General features: G+C 36.8%; 1 long non-coding RNA gene across 1 annotated transcript; it reads right to left on the bottom strand.

Moving 5' to 3' along the window:
* Positions 1-1052: 1052 nt before the first annotated feature.
* LOC129030548 (uncharacterized) lies at positions 1053-24250 on the bottom strand. Its single transcript, XR_008500698.1, has 3 exons — positions 24192-24250; positions 23750-23927; positions 1053-2942 (listed from the first exon to the last, which is right to left on the bottom strand). It is a non-coding gene; the product is annotated as an uncharacterized LOC129030548 (long non-coding RNA).

Below are 24250 nucleotides of genomic sequence, written 5' to 3'. Positions count from 1 at the left end.
TTACTAAGACATATCAAGTAAGATTTTAATAGTTTTCCCATTGATTTCAGTTCTAGGGACACAATTATCAACTTACCAAAAATAAAGTTGATCACTGCTTTGGCTCTGCAGTTGGTTAAAACACCCACTACCACCTTGATCTTGGTGATAAAGTACCATCACTTGGCCCTGCCACTCTTGCAGCCCATCAACCCCAGTGGATTTGGGGAGCTTTATTTCAATGGCAATAATTTCCACTGTCAACCCTCATGTAGCTAAGGATCTATCACAGAGTTCTTCAAGGATGCAAGGGGACTGCTCATCAATATATTTTTCATAGCATTGGTGAAGAATGAGTCCTCTAGGGGATATACTAACAGGGCATGTTTTTACTTAATAAAATCCACTCTAGCATTCTAGTTTTCCTAAGCTAATAGATATTTTCCTTTACAATATGCGAGGGGATTTTTAACATTTCCATTTAACATAATTTAGGTCAATTTCGTGTCCAGCTTTTAGTCAACCCAGCAGACAAGCTAGTAGGATCATTCCCAGATCCTCAGTCCAATATTATATATATTCCTTTCACCATTATCCAACAGCCTTAGGATCTATTCCCACACACATGGATTCTATTGATATAAATTGGAAAAATCATGCAATTATTTTGGTGTGTACTGTAATTTTTCTATAGGCCTTTTTGGGAACCTCATCTTCTGGGAGTCACTTGCTAGGATGTGATACTGGTTATAGCTGAGGAAGAGAAAAACCGTGGTGGAGATATGTCCTTAGGAGAATCAGAAGCCCTTGTAAGGCAAGAACATGGCAGGAAAACCATTATAAGTTCACAAGAAAGAAGAAACGAACCTCCTCAAACAGGAAAGAAAGCTGCTTTTACTGAAAAAATTTAGGCCAACCATGAATCTCATTTCTGTCACTACATCTTTCTGTTTTCTGGACATTTCATACAAAGGGATCATATATGTGGTCTTTTGTGACAAGATTCTTTCACTTAGCATAATGTTTTAAAGGCAAATTCATGCTGTAGCGTGCGTCAGTACTTCATTCCTTTTAATGGCTGAATAATTTTCCATTGTTTATTTCAATAATAAGCCACATTTTGTTTATGCATTTGTCAGTTGATAGACATTTGAGTTGTTTCCACCTTTTATCTATAGTGAATAATGTTGCTATGAATATCCATGTACAAGTTTTTGTACACATTTGCCTATGTTTTGTTTTTATTTATCTTGGGTAGATATCTAAGAATAGAATTTCTGGGTCCTGTATTTCTACTAATCCTAAGAGATAACTAGTACAATCTCTATTTTACTGAAAAAGAAACTGGGATTCAGAGGAGTTGGACTACTGGTCATGTCGCAGAGCAAATAGAAGGTGAGATTAACACTCAGCGCTCTTTAAGTCCAGAGCTCACATTTCTCTTATGCTTCTCTGCTGGGTGAGAGCACTGCAGATGCATCAACACTCATGCATGCCATGCAGACAACCCACAAGTGCAGACACACACAGTGGTTGGAATGATACCAGATGTGGTTTAAGACAAGCCTGACTTCATCATAACTATTTTCTCCCTCACACCAACTCCCCTGCTAGAAATACACTTTCTAGCTGAATCTACCTCCCTTCTATGGATTTTTCATCTTTGTTTTTAGGGAGCAGAGTCAGATTTACTTTTCATATGAACTAGCCTTAGGGGCTATGCAGGGGAAGACACAATAGCATCCCTAACATTGGAATCTCTCTCTAAGACCCACAGGAATGAACACCTCTGAATATTGCCAGATATAGAGGCTTCCAATAGACCATCAGGCAACTCACTCCCCAGAGTCCCCACCTCTATTTCTCAGTATGGGCCACTACCTGTGTGCATACCTGTAAGGGACTGAGGACTCTTTACCTGAAATATAGCTCTTTAGGACTGACTACCATCTCCCCAACTAAGATGCAGAAATCGTACAAACTTATATATATTTTGTAAGAGCAAGCAGTTCAAAATTGGATTACCTTTCCACATTTTCATACAAAGTAGATTAATGTGCCCCTGTCTTTATTACATTTTCCACCCTTGTCATTTGTGATTAGGCCAACACCATGAAGATGTATTATGGATCGGCGTAAATAGGAACATTAAAACATTGGCTATATATCAGAGAAGCTCAAGGCAAGTTGATTTGTGCTACATACACAGACCCTTGGTGCAATATGTCTGGAGTATTTCACATCTTTTTGGACAGAGAAATCTTTCTACAGCACCAAAAGTAATAGGAAGTACAAAAGAAAGAAAAGAGAAGAAATAGGGGAAAGTACTAACTTTTCTTCTAGGTAATGGAAGAGGTCTATTCTCCCTGCAATAATTTTGATATGGAATTTCTTATAGATGAGGCTCTTAAACCAAAACCATCACCTGGGTTCGGAGAAGAAGGAAAAACTTGGGCTATAACCAAGATTCCTAGTTCACATAAGGAAGGGTGTTTGACTAGGCCCCCATCTTATTGTCTTGAGCTTATATTCCATCTTTTCTAGGTCATTCTTGCCCTAAGACTACCTTAATGGCTCAGGCTTCTTATAGAAACAGCTGAGAGGCAAATCGTGTATCTGTACAGGTGTCTTCTCATTCTTAGTCACATGATGGATAATCTCCAGGCTGGAAGGTTCAGGCAATGGGATTAAACAGTTCTGGTAGGAGAAAGAAGGGATCATGGCCAAAAAGATCTATTTCTAAGAAGAGGACAATCCTATTGCTCCCCTAAAAAGACTCCTACCTGTAACACACTCTTGCCTCTACTTCATAACTTCTTTCCCAGACATGTTCATGAGAGTGATTCTGGACAGCTCTGAGGCCTGAAGCTGCAGTACCTTTCTGTGACAGGTTGCCCAGGCTGCAGCGCCAGGCTCTTTCTGATCAGCTGTCACCTCTTCTGCTCTTCTGGCTCCCCTGGTGCCTTGAAGGGAAAAATAATGAATAGATCAGAGAAAGTCTCCCTCTTCTTGTCACTTTCTTCACCTTGCAAACATAATTCCATGAATATATCTTAGCCTGGGCCCATGTCTGGGTCTGTGTAGGACGGTATAAATGCACTGGAAAAAGGCTTCTCTTTGTTAATATTAGCATGGTTAGAGGAAAGCAAAGAGAGTGCAAAGCAGCCTCAAATTAAGCCAGGTTTTGTTGATGATGTTATGATGATCCCATATCTCTTATTCTAGTCTGGTTTTATCCATTTGTACTTTGTGACTGAATGCAGTGGAAACAACAGAGGTAGGGTCCTTATGCTAAAGAAATCTGTGGAGGGGCCAGACAAATAATACCAATAGATTGTTAGTTATGAAGAAGAAAATAAAACAGGGAGATATAATACAGTGAATTGAAGAGGCCAGTTTCTCAATAGCAGGGAGGTGACTTTTGATATAAGTCTCAGCTAGATCCGAAATTGACTGGAGGGTTTGGGGCAGTAACCTGGTGGAGCCAACATTCTGAACATGAGTCCTTAGATAGAAGTCATGGTGGGCACGGCTGAAGAACCTTGTTTCTAATGTATGATAGGAAGTGCAATTTTTCAAACATCAGATGCCATTTCAATAGAGAATGAAAGAATTTGCTAAAAGCCTACTTGAAATATGGGATTGAATCAGGAATTCTGCACTTTAACCTGTTTTCCAACTGCATCACTGCATCTTTGGGAAGAGGACACAGAGATTCAATGATGAATTCAACAAATGTTGATTGAAACAGAAACAGTCACTATGGCATAGAGTTTTTAATGAGATGAAAGACACTGGCAGTGAAATAATGGCAGAAGTATAGTTGACACTGTGAAATGTACTATAAAGGAAAATGAGAGTGTAGTCTAGGAATAGGTAAGAGGGGCATTGATTCTTACCTAGAATCTCAAGGAAGTCTTCCCCAAAGGATGTCATTTGAACTGACAGACTGGAGTTTGTGTGTTAATAAGGTGTTTTGTATAGGGTGGAGGTAGGGAGCTTCCTGGCAGAAGAAACTCTAAATGCAAAGATCCTGTGGCAGAAAGGAACAGGTTCTGTTTAGGAGCCTGGGAAAAGCTCAGACCAGGAGAGCACCAGATGGGTCTGGTGATTGGAACAAGTGCTAGAATATAAAGAATCCTGTAGATGATGTGAAGTTAATTGATTTTTCATCCTAAGAACAATGGCAAGTTCTTGAAGAATTTTCACCTGGGGAGCCGTAAGTTCATTTGCAGTTTTAAAAGGTTGTTTTGCGCAAGAGAAGAGTAGATATAGAAAAACAAATTAGGAGACTCTCTAGAGAGTTCAAATAAGAAATCATAGTGCCTTAGACTAATATGATAGCAGGACAGAAATGAAGATATTAATGATATATTTACAGGGTTAAACCCACAGGACTTGCTAATGTACCAGAATATAGCAAGAAAGATGTATCAAGTTTGATCTTTGATATGGTTAGGCTTTGTGTTCCCACCTGAGTCTCATCTTGAATTGTAATTCCCATAATCCCCACATGTCAAGGGAGAGACCAGGTGGAGGTAATTGAATCATGGAGGCAGTTTCCTCCATGCTGTTCTCGTGATAGTGAGTGAGTTCTCATGAGATCTGATAGTTTTATAAGGAGCTATCTCCCTTTGCTTGGCACTTCCTCCTTTCACCTTGCGAGGAGGGTGTCTTGCTTCCCGTTCAGCCTTCTGCCATGATTGTAAGTTTCCTGAGGCCTCCCCAGCCATGCTGAACTGTGAGTCAGTTAAACCTCTTTCATTTATAAATTACCCAGTCTTGGGCAGTTCTTTATAGCAGTTTAAAAAATGGACTAATGCAATCCTTAAGTGTTTTTAATTTTTTCTAATTTTTATTTTTTTTAATTTTAATACAGTTGCAATGGTAGTACTTCCTTTCCCTCGATATAAAATAGGCAATGATAAATTTGGTGAAAGGAGACAAGCGGCATATTCTGTTGACAAATAATGGCTGTGAATTATTCTTGACTGGCTCAAGGATGAGGAGAAGAGGAGGAATTGTGTGGGTGAGGAAGATTCTTTATGCGGCCAGAATAAACTACTTCAGACACAGGAGAAGCTAGGGAAGATTTCTGAAAATATTGTATTCTAAGTTCCAGAAGAAAATTGTAGGAAACTGTCTTTCTCCTTAGAGTGAGAGATTGTTCTTTATAAAACAGAAATTAAAACTACAAGGAGAGGGAGTAATGTGATGTGCTGGAGAGGTAACAGGTAACATCTTATGAAAAGACAGATGAGGGAGGGTCTCAGGAAGTCTAAGAGCACAAAGAGGGTGATGAGGCAGAGGAGATAGGTGTGATGACGCAGTAATTTAATCTGTCATGTAGAAAAACAATTTAGATATCTCAAAATGTGGCTTGGCATGGTGGCTCACGCCTGTAATCCCAGCACTTTGGGAGGCTGAGGCGGGCAGATCACTTGAAGTCAGGAGTTTGAGACCTGCCTGGCCAACATGGTGAAACCTCATCACTACTGGAAAAAAAAAATACAAAAATTAGCCTGGCATGATGGCACGCACCTGTAATCCCAGCTTCTCGGGAGGCTGGGGCACCAGAATGGCTTGAACCCGGGAAGTGGAGGTTGCAGTGAGCAAAGATCGCATCACTGCACTCCAGCCTGGGTGACAGAGTGAGACTCCATCAATAAATAAATATATAAATCTCAAAATGCAAAGCCATAGGGTAACAAAATTAAAAAAAACATGATAAATATAGTGGGCAGGGAATGGCAACACAAGGCGAATTAATTACCAAACAGGTAGCAGGGAGGGGAAAATACAAACATATTTTTTTCAACTGAAGAAAGACCTATGTAGATTGAAGAGTCTCACAACATTACAGGCATGATCAGCTAAATAAAATACCTACAAACTTACTATCAAAAATTTGAATTCGTTAGTGGGGAAAAGACAAAACTAGAAATATAGTGTCTTAAAGTAATGAAATTATTGAATTTTTGCTCTTTAACACCAACAGTCAGATGATAATAGATGAGAATTGATAGGATTTTGAAGAAACATTTTTGTAAACTGAGATAATTTTACCAAGACTCCTTGATTTTTGTTTTATGTAGAAAGGTATAGGAAAACATTTTTAGATATGCTAAGGCTCAGATCTTCTATCAGCCAAGTACACTCAAAACATACACGTGTCTGTGTGCACATACACATGCTCTTGAAGATAGAGCCTTCTGATAAGGAGATGAAGAAGACATAGAAGCCAAAAGTTAGAAATGCAGATGTTATAAAGAGGTGGTAGAAAACCCATTTCTAATAAAAGTAAAAATATTTTATAACTAGTTATAAAACTAAGTCAATTTTAAAAAACTTTGTCAGATCAATGATATATTAAAAATGACATATTTATAAATTCCAAGATTACACAGACAAAAAGAGAGAAGTATAGGAGAAAAGAAGATTCCGTGTTATGAAAGGTTGGGGAACTAAAAACATTTTATTTTGTCTTACCACCAATATCAAACATATCATTGAAATGAGAGGGCTTGATTTTATTTTCCTGTCTCTCCTTTTGGAGTAGGACAAACACTGCCCTTCTCTCCATTCTGTTCTTCTATTTAGATCCTAAATTATGCTTCCAGGAAGTTCTTGACTCTGACTTGTATTGAGCTATACTGATAAAAGGTGAAAGTAGAAAGTTAGACAGATACAGTTTATACACTGTGAAGACCAGCATGATGACAAGACCTTTATAATATTAATAAATTATTTTCATATAAACTGTAGTAAAGAGAGGCCCCATGACCTCATACTTGTTCTGATGTTGTTTCATAGCTAAAATATACAAAATTGCATTTATACTATTTTAATTTATTCTTGTTAATTTCAGCCTACTGCTCCCCCCTCCATCAAGGCTCCCTTATCAAACTTTGGCTCCATCCCTCTTAGATTTGAACCATCTGGAGATTTGGCCAACAGCCACTTCTGCCTTCATCTAAACTCCTGTTTGGCAAACTTTAATCATTCAGGGACCAAAGTCACAATTTTCACACAATTTTTGACATATTTTGACATATTAACATGCAATAAATTTAATATTTTTCTTTAAATAATTTGTATTTACATAAATTTATTTTAAAAGAAATTTTATAGCATAGACTTTATGTAAACCTCTATATAAACTCATTTTGGTCTGTGTGTCAAAACTCTCATCTGAGCCACCCACCAATAGTGCAATAGTACCTTTTAGGAACACACTGATTCTAGTCGTCAATATAATGGTAGGTAGGACCACTATGAAATGTGTATCTCATTTGTGATTCCACTTTCTGTTCTAAGGCCAGAGCTCCAGATAATATAGAAAGCCACAATTTAAGGCCATTGACTGATATAGTGAAGGCTGTGTGAAAGTTCTCTCACTCACAGACATTTTTTAGTCTTGACATATTTGCATTGGCTTTAAAAAGTTCATATGATTTTACATAGTTTATTTGGCTGTTAACATCTGATGCTAAAATTATTTCAGCTGAGCTTATATCTGACTCTACATTTCAATGGTCTTTCTGGAGACTATAACTTTTCTGATTTAGGTGCAAATATGCTTGGAGCAAATCATCTGAATCTATTTGCATTTTTAGTGAAAAATTCCAGACCCAATGATTTATCAAATTCAGTAGTGGTTTTGACCAATATGTGTATCACTCTGTGCAATTAAAACCAGATAAAATATAATTTAATTTGTCATGCCAGTGGGGCATGAAAAAGTATTTTTTCTTTGTTTTAAATTCTGCCTTTGTCACCCCAAAATATCCCATATACATTAGGCTGCAAGTTATTATTCAGATAAGTTGATTAATACAGTTTCTTTAAAATGGATTTAAATCTCTGGTAAGGATAGAAATGGTAATATTCAATGCAGAGATCAAAATGACAAGAGATAGTCATCTTCATTCTCCAGGGCACCATCTGATCACCAGCTGGGGTCAGAAAGAAATTTTTCTGGCCAAAGAAAAAGTGTCATATAATTCATTCCAATTGGTGCCTAATGCAAACACTTTCCTCTCTCAGACCCAGCAGGTGTGGGCTACTCTTAAGGATGCATCATCTTATTCTTCTACAGTAATTTTTCTCCGTTATATTATCGCTCCTTCCTTTATCTACTCCCTGTATCAATGTCTCTTTCTTTCATTACTTTTCTTCTTCATGCTCTGCCCTTTTCCTCTCCCCCTTAACTAATGAATTGGATATGCATTTGGGCTTTGGAACTCTCACTCTCAGAAGCTCTGTCTGTCCCTTCACCTCTAACGGTGTGTTAGGCACCCACATCATCCTGCCACCATTTATTCTGTCCAGCTGTTAATTCACAGTAAAATTCTAGTGTGAATTGCAGAAGCCAGCTGCTGTTTGGACAATACACTCAATGAGAGTGTAAAATGCAAAATGACAAGTTCCGTTCTACCTAATGGGAGGCATCAGCTTAAACAGGGTTTTCAATGTCTTGAAGTAGAGGTCAATTTCAGGAAAAATGTTTTCTCATAGGAATTCATATGTTCATGGAACCTAAAGATAAAGAGGCAAGGTTCTATATATATGCTACAGAAATTGAAATCCATATTGAGATAGGCTATCTCATGTTTCATCACATGCCTTACGTGGTACTGAGACATTTGGAATGTTATGTTTAAGATTCCATTTCAAATATCATTGACGAAGATCAGCAGGCTAGTGATAGTAATAGTGGTAGCAGCAGTAGTAGTAATATATTAATGCATTAACTTTTTTCTTTTGCATAGCTTCTTCAACTTTTAACATGTTATGTTTAGTAAACCAGTATCCAGTAAGCATTTATTATATGCTTGGGATCATGCTAGGTGAATTACATACTATTGCCAGTTTTTTTTTTTTTTGTACATAGAAAATGGCTGAACATTAGGCATTTCATGTGAGTTGACAATTTCCTATTGTCACAACAAAGCTGCGAGGTAACTATTAGTCCTATTCTATGTATGAAGAAACTAAGGATCAGAGTGTCTCCTGTGAAGTATGTAGCAGAGTAGGGCTTCAGACTCAAGTCGTGCATGTTTTCCCTACCCCTACACAAAGCGTTCCTCCAGTCGTCTTTTGTTACTCACACATTTCTGTTTGTTAAACTAAAGTTTCAGGAAAGAATTCAGGGTCCTTAATTTGCTGCTAATCCGGCACCATGCAGATTGTGAACATTGAACGTGAACTCCTTTCATTGTTCCTGAACCCAGGATATTTCTTTTTTCTCCTCTTAAAAACATAATTTCTAAGCACGTATGTTCTAACAACAGGAAGTTTACTAGAGCCATTATGCTCTTACTTGGGAATTCCTGTGAGACAGGGACCATGGTGAGAACAAGGGTGCTTGGTCCCTTTGTACCAAGCACACTTGTGGCAGACAGGCCATAGGTATACTTGCCTCACCTTTGATGATATGGCCCAGAGCAAGGAAGACACCTCCAGCACAGAGGGCCTTTCATCAGTGAGCAAAGGCAGTACCTGGAGAACAAATCCTTCAAGACTGGTAAAGCTCTGTGTTCTTCCCAGATGGCCTCCCTGGAACCAAGCTGGGTGTTCTCCTGGCCAGTGAAATCTCTGGAGCTTACAAGCCATCAGCACAGGGAAAATTGGAAAACCTTTTCACTGAAGCATTCACATACTACTGAAGCTCAGTTATATACAGCTCAAACCAGGACTTGAACCCACCAGTGTCCAGAAACCATGCCCTTAGAGTTGGAGTAGTTAAAGTGGAGAAAAGACAAGTCCATATATCTAATTATTCACCTTCTAGAAAAAGCAATCTGATTAAAATCTCTTGTATTATTTAGCACAAGGTCCTAGGCCAAATAACTACCATTGTTCCACACTGCACCTGCTCTTCATCCTGGGTGGATTAGGAACTCTAAGTTTGCCATCATCTCCTTTCACAACAGTCTCAATCATTGCAGCCAAACACTTTAGAACCATTCGTGATTTTTGTAGCATACTCAGTTTTCCAAATGAATAATAAATATAATTCTGTCAACTATTTTGGGAACCCATGTATTATTTTTATTTTTTTTCTGAGGGAAACAAGAAATCTATTTGCTTTTGCACAGTATATGGCAGTCAGAAGTACCTCATTCATTCACTTTTTATTCATTTGATGCATGAAAAAAAAGGCATTAAATGTATTTCAGTGTGTCACCTCAAATTCTGTGCAGCCAACAGTGATGAATATGCTTGGTTCCTCAGCTGGGGTACTGTTTCATTTTTTTGTGACAATATCATTTGACAAGGCGATTCTGCATTGGCAATATTGTATCATATTTTTGTCTGCATGTAAATTATGTTGACAGTCTCATAAACATAAATTGGCAGGCATACTGTCCCAGAGCAATGTTTGTTAAAATACACTAATGGAATAGAATAAATAAATTTTTCCAAAGCATTAATAACACAGTGGTGTGTCACTGCATTGTGCAAGAAGGTCTATGGGATATGGTACTGTCTATGCTAAATTAATATCACATGTATTTCTTTATATATATTTTATTCAATCTCATGCTTATGTTTATAGATTAGTCATTCCATTTCACAGAGTTTGTATAATAGCGGTCACCCACTTGTGATATTTTTTAAGAAGTCAGCGTTGTCTGTGGCAGATATCTATAATGGAACATGTGTAAGGTGCAATTCATGTCTGATATTGTTATTACATTGCTTTGTTCCAGATAGGGCTTCCTCTTTCTCACCCGCCAACCCAAGGACACGCACTTAGCAGGCTTCTGCCCTGATGGAGCAGGCAGATTCTACAGTGGGCAGATCTAAAGCAGGTCCCTAGAGTGCCAAACAACTGGGCACATACTTCGTTTATATTTTTGGACCACAAAGATAATTTCCCTTCCAGATGTCTGTGGACAGACAGGATGGGGCACTGGCAAAAGTATGAACTATTCTATACTTTTTCACTTCTTTAACTTACTAGAAATGTGACCTTTGGTAAAACCCAAAATCTCTTTGAGCCTCAATTACTGTATAATTGGAATAATCATGAATAAGGATAGATGTCAACATTGAGATGTTGATTGTATTGCAATTGATATGGTGTCTGGTTCATAACAGGCAAGGGGTATCTTAAAAGAATGAATGGAGGAAGATAAAATGAGAGAAAGACAGAAACAAATACAATGAATGTAGCAATTTTATTTGATCAGATGATGGAAAATTTATATGCTGTGTCTCCAAACATATAAATGCTTGGAACATAGAGAAATGGTTAAAACTTTGAATTTTTGCAGAGTCAAGTCAGAGTGTACATTGGATTCCACACATACCCTGACTCATCTGCCTCCTGGATGGCAGCTCATGTACCCCTCTTTGGGTTTTCTAAGTATCATCTTCCCTATTAACAGAGACCTGACACAGCTGTGACTTCTGATCTTTGGGGAGAAAAGCTGAAGAACTAGGATTTTAAGAAGAAAATTATAGGAAAGCAGTAGGGTTGGTCCCTAAGGGCCATGCCTGTGATCAGACTTGGGCCAGAATACTTATATGGTTGTTGCCTCTAATATCTGTTGCTTCAGCTTTATCTGGTCTCTCTCAGCTTTTACCCTGAGACTTTACAGAAGCACATTGTAAACTATTCATCTAGAAGACCACATGTTTGTACATCAGTGCTAAACAAAGAAGGTTAGCGAACACAGGTCTTGCATCAGATGCATAAAACCAAACCATGTAAACATGTAGGTCATACAAGAGGAGAAAGTTCATATTTAATACATGGCTTCACTATAAGATATTATGTTTAAAGTTCAGTAACCACACTGATTAACCACAAAGATACGGTCCACCATATTGCTGTTATACCAGAGAGATTTTATCAAAGAGGTAAAATGTAAGAATTATTTATACGATTTAAGCAATAGTCCAGGCAAGAAATTATGAATGCTTAGACTAATATGGCAGCTATAGGTGAGAAAGTGAATGTGGGGACAGATAGTGCTTCATAAAACTAAGAGGCAGGATTTTGTCAAATTAAACAGCAGGTATTATTGAGCACCTAATACTTAGGAAACATTATGCTAGACTTATGAATAAACAGGAGAAGTTTAACATACCTTTTGTAGTTGTCAAGAGTTTACAATTCTATTGATGATATAAGCCTCATATATAAGCAAGTTCTTTATATATGTATATATGGTGGTTTCTTTTTATAGTTTGAGCCCAAAGCATTTTTTAAAATCAATTTTTAAGTTCCAGGTACATGTGCAGGATGCACAGGTTTGTTACATAAGTAAATGTGTGCCATGGTAGTTTGCTTCACAGATCAACCCATCGCCCAGGTATTAAGCCCACACCTAATAGCTGTTCTTCCTGATTCTCTTCAAGAACCAGAGCTCAGCTCACTAATCCAAGTTAGCATGGCTTCTCAGATTCTGCCTCTTTAGGGCCTAGGTATCCGTTTCTCAAGAGTGTTGCCCTCTGATTGCTCACAGATGAGTATTCCACAAGAGTTGTCCTTGGCCTAAGGTAGTTGCCTTGTTCAAAGTTACTCTGTCTCTCTAGGGGCAATATAAATTCAATGACTGCTCTATGGAGAGATGCAGAGTCCCAGCCCCCTTGCCTCCATTGAGTACAGCTCTGAAGGGCTATTCTAGCTATAGAGCTCTCTCTGTGGGACTGGCTAGTGTCCCTGTTACAATGCATCACCATTCAACATAGCCCTGTGCCCAATTTTACTTTCCTTCCTTGGTGATACTTGTTTTTCCTGAGAGCACTCCCCAATAAACCACCTGCACACAAATCTGCAACTTGGAATCTGTTTTCTGGGACACCTGATCTACCTGCTACCGCTTGTGTGTTTGAAGGTTCAAAGAGCAGTACACATAATAAATTCTGTAGATATATTGAAGAAGAGTATACATTTTGTATAATTGAACATCTCGTTATTTCCCAAACCTTGCAAAATGCTTGTTGCATGGTCAGCCCAATATATTTTTGCTAGATGAATGGCTTGTGTGCTCAGGAAAACTGGCTAGATGTTGACAGGCAGGAGGGAAAATAACTACAGTGATTGACTTGGGTAGCAGAAAGAATATTGTATCATGCTCAAAAATAAAGAATTGAACCAAGGGAGGAAATGTGAACTGATTGTTCCTTGTTGTGTTGAGTCTCAGGATGTTTAATAGACTGGAATTTTGGAACTGAATTAAGTGTAAGTTCAGTGTTCATTTTTCCTTGTGATATCTGACTCTGTTTCTGAAGGAATAGAGAAAAAGTCACTTATTGGTCCCAGCACTTGTACTCTGAGGTACTATAAACCTTTCTCTCCTAGAGAGTCCTAAAGAAGAATTTTCAAAGGCAATTTATCAAATATATATATATATTTGAAAATACCAAATATATATATATATTTGAAAATACCAAATATATATATATATTTGAAAATACCAAATATATATATATATTTGAAAATACCAAATATATATATATATTTGAAAATACCAAATATATATATATATTTGAAAATACTAAATATATATATATTTGAAAATACCAAATATATATATATGTGTGTGTTTATACTTTCTTAAAAACTTCCTAGAGCACAATTTGTAGTTAAGATGTGCTAATCCTTTGATATAATTCTACATTTAGAAACGTATTCTAACAAAGTAATTCAGTTATATGAAAGATTGATTCTCAAATTGATTATTAAAACAGTATTTAATGATAGCAAACAACTGATAACATAAATGCATTAGATAATTTAGATTATTTTTATTATTGATAACAATGCCATCGATAATTTAACTTATAGAACATAAGTTAAATAAATTATTTTGCTTCCCTCAAATGCAATATTATATGTTCATTAAATCAATGCTAGTTGAATATCAACTTGGAAGAATAGTCACATACAATTTTAGAAGGTATAAAGTATTAGCTATAGTATAATATTCTTTTTTTCTTACAAAATAAACATGTATTTGGTATATATGTGAGTGTGTATGTGTATATGTATTTGTATATATGTACACATACATATATCTGTGTCTTTCTTTTCATATATATGTATATAAATAATATATATATAAATTATATACATATATATATATATATATATATATATACACACACACAAATATATATGTAAATAACTTTTAAGGACTCAGAGAAAATACACCAAAGTGTAATAGTGGTTGTTCAGGAGAGAGATTGTGAAAATTCATTTTAATTTATATTTTTCTGTTTTACTATTGTCTTTTTGTCCTCCCTCTTACATTTTTAGTTTCCTCTCTATCCAGATTAAGTTCCTTGATCTATTACTTTAGCTATTTTCTTGTCAATACGCTAAACTAACTTGTGATTATCATATGTGGCTGGCAAAATCTCAACTGTGATTGACTCTAACTGTAGAAATTTGTACAGTTCTATGTCTAAGTCTGGGCTGCTGATAACAGCTCAGCAAATTACACCCAGGTCAACTGGGAATGCTAAAAATAGAGGGTTAGACTCATGCGCACCATACAAACATAACTGCTTGTTTACCCATTCAGTTCTCACTCTCATTGCCCCCAGCAACCATTTCAAACTTCCTGTCTTGTCTTCAAATTTCTAACCACCTTGACCTCCACATTCTGTTACCTTTCTCAATCTTCAAGTAGTCAACCTGAGCTTCAGATTTATCTAGAAAATAGAACACATTGGATGGGAAACTTCTCATTCTACAAATGAGCCAAGTCTATATGTCTGCCTCTTCCTATTCCCTTTTTCTTTTCAGTTCCACTCATTACAATGGAAGTCCAATTCTTCCAGCTCCTTGGATCCATTCATTCACATGTAATAAAGGCCAGGGCACCACATGCTGCCCTCTTTTAACTTCACTTCCTGTATATCCTTCCCCAGTAGCTCTTCACCACCCCTTTTCTTGCCTTAATTTTATCATCCCGTTCATATTTTAAAAAACATTTTTGTGTTATAGGAAATATCTTAGATTTATACAAAGTCAAGTATGTAATGTTTTCTTGTGGGTAAAAAAATAGAGAGTAACATGAAAACATCCGTGTACAAATTATTTTAACCTGCTGCCATATTTGCTTCTGGTTATTAAAAATGCAAAAAACTCCCAAGTATTAGGAATCCTGTTAAATAATTTTCTAATTTCCTTCTTCCCTCTCTTCACCCCCACCACCAGAGATAACTATTATCCTGAAGTTTGTGTGCATTATTCCTGCTTGTATTTTTTATACTTCTAGGACACATAGTCTATCCGTTAAAAGCTATATAGTATTTATGGTTATTAAATTAACTCTTAATTAAAAGTAAGAGTGGCAATAATGTATGCATCATTCTACTAGCTGTTTATTTTCTTACTCTTCATTATTTCTGGAATCTATCTAATTTATACATGTAGATCTTGTTCATTAATTTTAATTGTTGCACAGTATTTCATGGTATGCATATACTGTAATTTATTGATCCATTTCCACACTTATGGGCATTTAAGTTTGTTAGAATGTTCAGCTATTACAAACAACGATGCAGTCAGTAACATTGGACATGTCTCCCTGTCAACATAAGTACAAATTTCTCCTTTGAGTAGATTTTGCTTATTCACAGATAAAATTACAATAAAAGTGTGGGATTTTTTTTTGCATACATCTGTTATTTTTCTGTCATCTTATTTGTATTCTCCATTTATCTTTTTTCTCTCCTCTTTTCCTCCAGTTTCCCTGACTGACTTTCTTAATTCATTTTTCTTCTCCAGGTTGATTTGAAAGTTATGCATGCTATTTCTATTGTTTAATGATTATTCTTACATTTTAACAAAGTTATTTATTTTATGTATCTCGAACATGAGTCCTAGGCTATTCCATATCTCTCTTCCTTCCCACAAAATAAGAGTTTTAAGCATAACTTCTGTCCAAAAATTCCACCTCACCCAGTTCTTTTTTTCGACTGTTGTTTTGATGATGACAGCTTTTGAATCTCATCAGTATAACCTTGCATGGATTATGCTTAAATAAACAGTAAAATTACTTTCTCTATTATAGTGTGCAAGATGAACATCTACCATGTAAAAGTTAGGACATGGAAACAGTGGACAATCCCATTGGTTAAAAAGTCTGGCTGCAACTACTGACAGTTTTAAAGCCTTATCCTTTCTTTTTCCCTTCTGCCCCATATCTGGGCAAGCTGATTAAAAAAAAAAAAAAAAAAAAAAGCCCTGGCACTCCCTCCTTTGTCTCCAGAGGGAGGTTCAAATCACATAATCCCTTTTCCTTGTGTGGGAACCTTTACCCAAGACCAACCCCCTAACCACAATAAAAAATTTGAGCCTAAGGATGGGGCATTTTCTGGCTCTCAAGTCATTTTCAGATCTGTTTGAGGGCTTCCTGCTTGCACTAGAAAGCCTTTTTATGTGAGTGTTAAGTCTTTTTATATCCTCTTGTTGCAAGTGTGGCATCAATAGTCTAGATACAAAGCAAATTTGGGATGGGGGTCCATCCTGTTTCTCTAGAGTGGTGACAACGCCATGCACGTCCAACTGAGCCACATCAAATTTTCCTTCCCAATAATTCCTTAGAAATTACACCAGAAATTCTCACATCACCTCATCTTCCACTTTTAGGTCAGAGCTAAACACAGTCTGCATATTCTAAGACAAACACCAGTGATAGATAAAACTGACACTGCTCAAAGATTATAACAAAAGCAAAGTTCAGGCTTTATTATAAATATAAAAATAATGGAAAAAGAACATGAGGTTTCAGAAGTAAAAGGGTACCATTGGTATAGATTACCGTAAATAAAAGATAAGAATATTCTGTAAACCATTATTCATGAAGCTAATTCTGTGAAAATACGAGAAATATATGAGAAGTTCATGAAATCAAAAGACGATTTATGAGGAATGAATGGGCTAAAATGAAAAGGAAACAGACTGGGATGAAAGGTTCCAGCTGAGATGATGATGACAAACAACTATACCAATGATACCAACAACACAAATGATGCTGCAATGGACTGAATGTTTGTGTCTTCTCGGAATATATCCTTTGGGTTTAAATCCTAATCTCCAATGTAGTGGCATTTAGGAGGTGGAGACTTTTGGAAGTGATTAGGTTATGAATTACCTCCCTCATGAATGGGATGAGTGCCTTTATGAAGGTGACCTAAGAGCTCTCCTGCACCTTCCAGTATGTAAGCACACAGGGAGAGGATAGCAGTCTGCAACCTGGAAAAGGTCCCTTACCAGAACCTGATCATGCTGATACCCGGATCTTGAACTTCCAGCCTCCAGAACTGTGATACATAAATTTCTGTTCTTTATAAACCACACAGTCTATGATACCTTGTTACAGCAGCTGAACTGACTAAGGCAGATACTAAGAATCATGCTCACTATTTAGTTTGATTACTATGAAGAGTTCGAGATGATCCAACAAATAACATCCTCCTTCTCCATTCAAGTTTGAGTTCATTGTTAAAATATGTAAATACGTGTATTAATATTAATACAAATAGGCCAAAATATTGTGCTTCTTACAGGTAAAACTGATAACGGAGGGTGTAGCTTTCCTTTACAGGCAAGGATGTACTAATACTAATGCTGAATCTCAAAATTAGACTTCCCTAGTCAATGGTGCAGGCCCAGGAAGACCTGAAAACATGGAGCAATTAACCCACTTATGCCCAGTGTTTCATTATTGGAATGCTAAGCGTGTGGGAGTTATTTATATCCTACTGCTCAAGGTCATCACCAAGGTTTGATTTTTCACTCATGTAAAAATTCAAAAAATTGCAACCTCAGGCATAAATGGGTTAAGGGGGAGGTAGTTCTAAACAGACAACTTGCAAAAGGAAGAGAGTAGGATGAGCATGCCAAACTCCTTATACCTAACTCATAAGCAAGGTGCATGCCTCCTTTTCGCAAAAGATAGGAGTGACTGAAGGCCTGGAAGGAGGCCAGTGTTATAAGTATTGGTGATTCTCCATAGGAGAGTGAACCTTAGTAATACACTTTTTCCCAGTTACCCCCATCATGCCCATAAGCGATCAGAGGTGTAACCATTCCACTTATAGGAAGAGGTCAACAGTTGGGAAAGTCATATTCATACTTCATGACACCACTCATCCAATAATAAACATGGTTTTTTGGGTATTTTCCTGAGTTTATCAGTGGGAAATATGAAATTTTGTCCCTATGAGGCACTAAAATGCTTCTGAAAAATACACCAATTGATGAAGTCAAAGTCTATTCTGTACACAAAGCTTAATTTCTATAATCTTTCTATCCAAACTAGACATAACTAGGTTTCCCAACATAGTCTATCAGAGGTTCTGCAGAATAAAAACACAGAAATTATATACAGATTTTTAAAATTTGAACATACTTTTCAATTTCAAATTCTGAGCAAGGAATTAAATTTCAAATATTAAACCCCCTTGCATTTTACAACTCGAAATAAAGATGGAATTTTTTTTTAATTTTCCTATTGAGAAACAAATCCAAAGAAATTTAAATTTGAAATTTCTCCTAGAGAAAGGAGTATGGTAGAGTGAAGAAGAACATGGACTTTTGGGTCAGGATACCTGGGTTTTAATATCTGTTCTATCACTTAATTGATATAAAATATGCTTGATTGGTAAAAATTAAATGCTTCTCTGCTTTTCTCAATAAAATGAGGAAAATTTTATTCTTGATATTAGTATGAAGATTAAATGAATGAATATAAATAAGATTGTTAGTGCAGTGCCTGACATTGATACTATGTGTTGGTGATTAATATTGCAGTATTCTCCTAAATGTATCATGCTGCTCAATTTAAGCTAGAATAATTCTCGTGTACTAGATAAAGCCTAGATTCTTTCAGATTTGTATTAGTTCAATTCCATTTTCCTATGTGTTTCATTTTTTTTAATTGTGGGAGATAAAAACATAACATTGATCTCAAATAATAGAATTATGAAAACAAGCTAATTCCTGCCTCCTAGAGCAACTATCTCAATGTAAAACATTTTTCTAGGACCCCTTTCAGTAAACCATTTGTTTTGAATCAAATACATCCTGCCTCCCTTCCGCCCTTGGTGTCCCACTATTTCCTACCATCTAGGATGTCAAAAAGTTGATTTCAGTTGCCTATAATTCATAGGAAAACTAAGGAGACACTTTTTAACAAGATGTTATTTTTGGCTAATGCTGGTCACTTGTTACCAATTGCTCTACCAATGCTTGCACGAGTAACTAGATCTGCTACTTGAAGAGATTTCCAGAGAACTTCAATATCACCAGCTGCTCACTATGAATTTCTCATATATTTTAAATGCCTTAATTCCTGAGATCCTTATATATGCGTCAAATTTTAGCTCATCTATGTCCTGTGGTAAGCTCAATTGGAAAAAAATTCTCAATAGAAGCTGATTTTGGCATTATGTATTTACCATATTCTCCTAACATCTCCTTTCTGTGAAAGTAGCATTTAAGGTATTGAGACCTTATAGTAAAGTCAGAAATTTGCAATAATAGCATTTCCAGTCACCAGGGCTTATTTGAGGTGCATTTGTTTTTCAGTTAATATATTCTAAACTTCTTCAATTTTATTTTCATTTCAGAGTGCAGAATTGAGGGCGGGTTACATCTAGTGACACAGCATCTGTAATCCTATGCCACACTCTTCCACTGCCTCTTGCTATAAATTTCTTTGACCTGAAGACACTTGAGTTATCTCCTGGGGAATCTTCTCACATATACTATATTAAACCAGACCAGAGCTGACTTGATACTAGCTATTGGGCATGACTTTTCAGTCTCTGGAAAAGACACGAAAAGTCCACTAACGATCTTTCCTTGGCCCTGGATGCAGAATGGAATTTGGCAACTGGTCTAGGACTATCAAGCTAGTTCTGATCCTAACAATATATAGCTAGAACCTCGCTAGTTTCAGAAGCATATGAAAAGCTCAGTTATTTTGTTAAAAGAAGCAATCTTTGTTACATAAATTCAAGCAAATGTGTGCAAATTAGCCTGTAATACCAAACCCACTGCACCTATATAGTTTGAGGTCAAGCTTCACCAGGACCGTTAGGCTACGTGAGGTTGCCTGGACCCACTGGACCCCAAAGTTTGCTTGTTAGTATCCTCACAGGCCACCAACTTTGTCAGCACTTGGCTGGTTCCCATTATCTACCTAGTTCCCTGTGCCTTTCCTGAACCTGTACATCCTATTCAAGTTTGCTAAGTAATATGTTGCTTTGCTTAGGCAGGAGCACTCAATCTTTTGGCTTCCCTGAGCCACACTGGAGGAAGAATTGTCTTGGGCTGCACGTAAAATACACTGACACTAATAATAGCTAATGAGCTAAAAATAAAAATCACAAACTCATAATCTTTTAAGAACGTTTACATATTTGTTTTGGGCTGAATGAAAGCCATCCTGGGCCACATGTGGCCAGAGGGCCACGGATTGGACAAGCTTGGCTTAGAAGCTGGTGTATATAGTTCCACTGCTACAGAAACAACCCTTTGTCCTTAGGTAAAAAAGTTGCAGTGACAAACCAAAGTCAAAAATTCCCTCAAACGTCTGATGAATGGATAAACAAAATATTGTATATTTACACATTTGAATATGATTCAGCCATAAAAAAGAATGAAGACATGATTTATTCTAGAACATAGATGAATCTAAAAATATTATGCTAAGTGAAAGAAGACACAAGACCACATATTGTATGATTCAATTTGTGTCAAACGTCTAAAATAGGAAACTACATAGGGACAGCAAGTAGATTAGTGGTTGTCACAGCTGGGGACAGGGTGAATTAGGAATGACTGCCAGTAGGTACAAGGACTTCTTTCTGGGCTGATGGAGATGTTTTAGAATTAGTGGTAAGGAGTGTACAACTTTGTGAATGCATAAAATGCATTGAATTGAAAAAATTTTATGATATGAGAATTGCATCAATAAAAAGAAGAAAGGCTTAAAACTACATAGCACTGCTAAAAACCTCCTAAATTGATGAATCACATGAAAAACAAGTGTACAAGTTGACAGAAGCTTTTCCATCAAGCATCTGGCATTCTCCATGGGTTAAGCCATTCCCCAGCATGTCAGCAAGGCATAAAGCATCAATGATTACCTCAAGCTCAGAGAAATTCTCTACTATGAGTTAGGCATATCCAAAGAACAATATAGCAAGGTATGCTATATGAGATATCATCTTTACTCATTGTTATTCAAATGTCAGCAAGAACCATAAACAACACAATAAAGACAACAAATATTTGAACATGGAATAGAAAGTAGGGTTATGTTCCCATGAAACAAACCATCATTTTTTCTCATTTTGGAACGCCTAGTTTACTCTTTGAAGCATTAAACTCAGAGTTTAGAAGCATTTACAGAATTTACTCTTGAAGTATTAAATATATACAGCTATAGTGAAAAATAAAGGAAAATTCCCACGTGGCCATTGTCCAGCATAGCACCTCCCCAGCTGACAGCCATGCACATCAGCTGTGCCATAAGCCTCGAACTCCAGACATAATTTTTATCTCTCAGAATGCATTCCAAATTATTTTCTTTAAGATGCCCAGCCTAATAAACCAGATACTGGGAATTTAAGGTGACCCAACAGACGCACTGCTTTTTTTTTTCCCCCACCTGAGTTTGAACCAAGGAAAAGGTAGTGGAAGAAACAGTAAGTAAACCAGAGTAACACATTTATTAAAAAGTTAAACTTTGACCAAGAGCAATCAAGAAAACATGTCTGTTCTCTTCAAGTAGGCAAGGAAATTCCTAAAGGAAGAGAGAAAAGAGGATGAGAATTTATCCCTAACCTATCCTTCAGGCAACTGAAAGGGAGGAAAAAAGATGGAGAGGAGAGGGATGGAAGTACTTCTCTATTGGATGCCTGGTTAAATGGAAGAAAACATCAGCAGTGGGGTGGTATGTCCTTTCTTCCAACGTTATAACATGCTTAGTTTCAAGTGCTTTTTACATTTTATTCAATTTAATCCTGACAACAAACCCATGAGGTAGGCACATTTACTGTGTCCATTTTACAGATGAGATAACTGAAGCTCAGCTAGGGCAAATTATTTGCAAGAGGTCACACAAAACAGCTGGTCTCTACCACCAAAGTGGTGTCTCTCCAGATAAAATTAAAACACAAAAACAAAAAACCCCACTAAACAGATCCTGGGGGAAAGAAAGGAGTAAAATTAAATCCGCATAAGAAAGAATAAAGTACAGAACTTCCACTGCAAAAACAGCAAATCAGTGTTGTATAGGTAAACATCGGAATGAAGAAAAAGGTCACAGGAATGAATATGAAGAAAGAAAAGAATAGATAGGACAGCAAAGAGCAGAGAGCTAGTATATGAATAATAGGGGTCCCCAGAGAGGAAAGCAGAACAAATGAAGCTGAAACAACAAAATCACAGCAGAATATTTTCCTATGCTGTAAAAAATTTGCAGTTTTCAGATAGTCTTGCCATGTTTTGAAGCAAAAATACGTTTAATAACACTGAGCACTTAATGTATTGCTAGAAAGTTGTTATATATATTGTTTAGTATGTTGATAAGAAAGAGCAAAATATAGTCCTTTCCCTCAAGGGGCTAAAAGTCTATTGGAAAAAGCACATAAAAATATAATAATTTAATATATGGCAAAGTCAGTGATGGACATAATGTAGGTTTGTTGTAGCACCAAAGCAAGGCAAAGTATTGGTTAAGGGCTTAATGTGTCTATGGGAGCAGACATCCAAGACAATATGAGATGTAAATCATGAATTATATCCAAGCACTAGATGTAGGGAGATGGAAAGCATAGCTATTCAAGACAGCAGGACAATATGGAGAAATATATAATAATAAGCAGATAATATTCTATGGGAAAATACACAGTTTCTTGTTTCTGGATCAAAGAAATCCAAGGTGGGAGTTAAGAAGCTCAGGGCCAGAAAAGTGGACAAGAGTGAGTTTCAAAAACTGTGTGTGCCATGTTCTGAAGTAGACACTTTATTCTGAGGTGATAGGACATCATTGAAGAGTTTTTTGTAGGGTAAGGAAAATTCTCACATAACATGAAGCACTGTTTACTTCTCAGAGGGTGTACTAGAGAAAAGGAGACTAATTGAAAGGCTATTGCCAAAGTCTGGGTAAGAAATAACAAAGACTCAGGATAGAAGGGAGTAGTTACAGCAGAAAACAGGATGGATGTGAGAAATGTTCAGGTGTGAAAATAGAATTAAGTAATTCATGGATAGGCTGATGGGTAAAACGGGTAAGAAGGGCTCAGTGATGCCTTCCGTATTTCTAGCTTGATGACTGTGTTGTGAGGCTGGAACATGATGAACAGAGAAATAAAATGTTGCATATTAAACCTGTAATCCTCCCTAAGAGGAGATGCAAAGTTATTGTTTTATTCTTAATTTTGATAATTACTTAAATATAGGTTTGACTGCCATTTTAAAAAATCTGAAACTCATCCCTAGGAGAATTACATGTTTGTCAACATGCCAAAATCCCATAGAAAATTATTTAAAAAAATAGCCCATGTGGTCAAATGCTGAGCCAGATGAAAGAGCAAAGTGGCAAAAACAAAACAGAAAAAGCACACCCAGAAAGCGTGAAACAGGATTACAGAATTTAATATAGGCAGAGTTTTGAAAATAAATGTACTTTAAACACATTCATTAATAAAAAACAACTCTCAAATTGGGTTAACAATATACAACTTCTTGGATATTATGGCAGCAGCCTGGTCATGCCTGACTTACCTTTCATCGCTTTCAGTTAAACACTCCAAAGTGTCCAGCCCGAGATAAAAGCTGACAGCAACACAGCTGGTTGATGAAAAGAGAAGCCCATATTCAAATTCCAGTACTAAGCCCGCTGGCAGGACGTTTGATGAGCTGTTCCCAGAAGCACAAACTTGACCAGAGAACAGTCTTCTCTCTGGAGAGAAACTGATTGTGAAAGTCACCTTCCACCTTCTACTACCTGTCTCCCATCTCCGCATCCTGGACATGTTTCAGTGTACTCTATCTCAGTCAGGGGCACAATGATCTATCCCGTTTTTATACCTGGCTCCTAACACCTTCTGTATTAGTCTGTTATCACGCTGCTAATAAAGACATACCTAACACTGGGTAATTTATAAAGGAAAGAGGGTTTAATTGACTCAGTTTAGCATGGCTGTGGAGACCTCAGGAAACTTACAAATATGGTGTAAAAGGGAAGCAAACACGTCTTTCTTAACATGAGTGTAGGGGAACTAC

This window comes from Pongo pygmaeus, chromosome 12 (assembly GCF_028885625.2).
Source record: "Pongo pygmaeus isolate AG05252 chromosome 12, NHGRI_mPonPyg2-v2.0_pri, whole genome shotgun sequence".
Lineage (NCBI taxonomy): Eukaryota > Metazoa > Chordata > Mammalia > Primates > Hominidae > Pongo > Pongo pygmaeus.
Note: the sequence above shows the minus strand (reverse complement) of the source record. Positions and strands in the feature narration are given on the sequence as shown.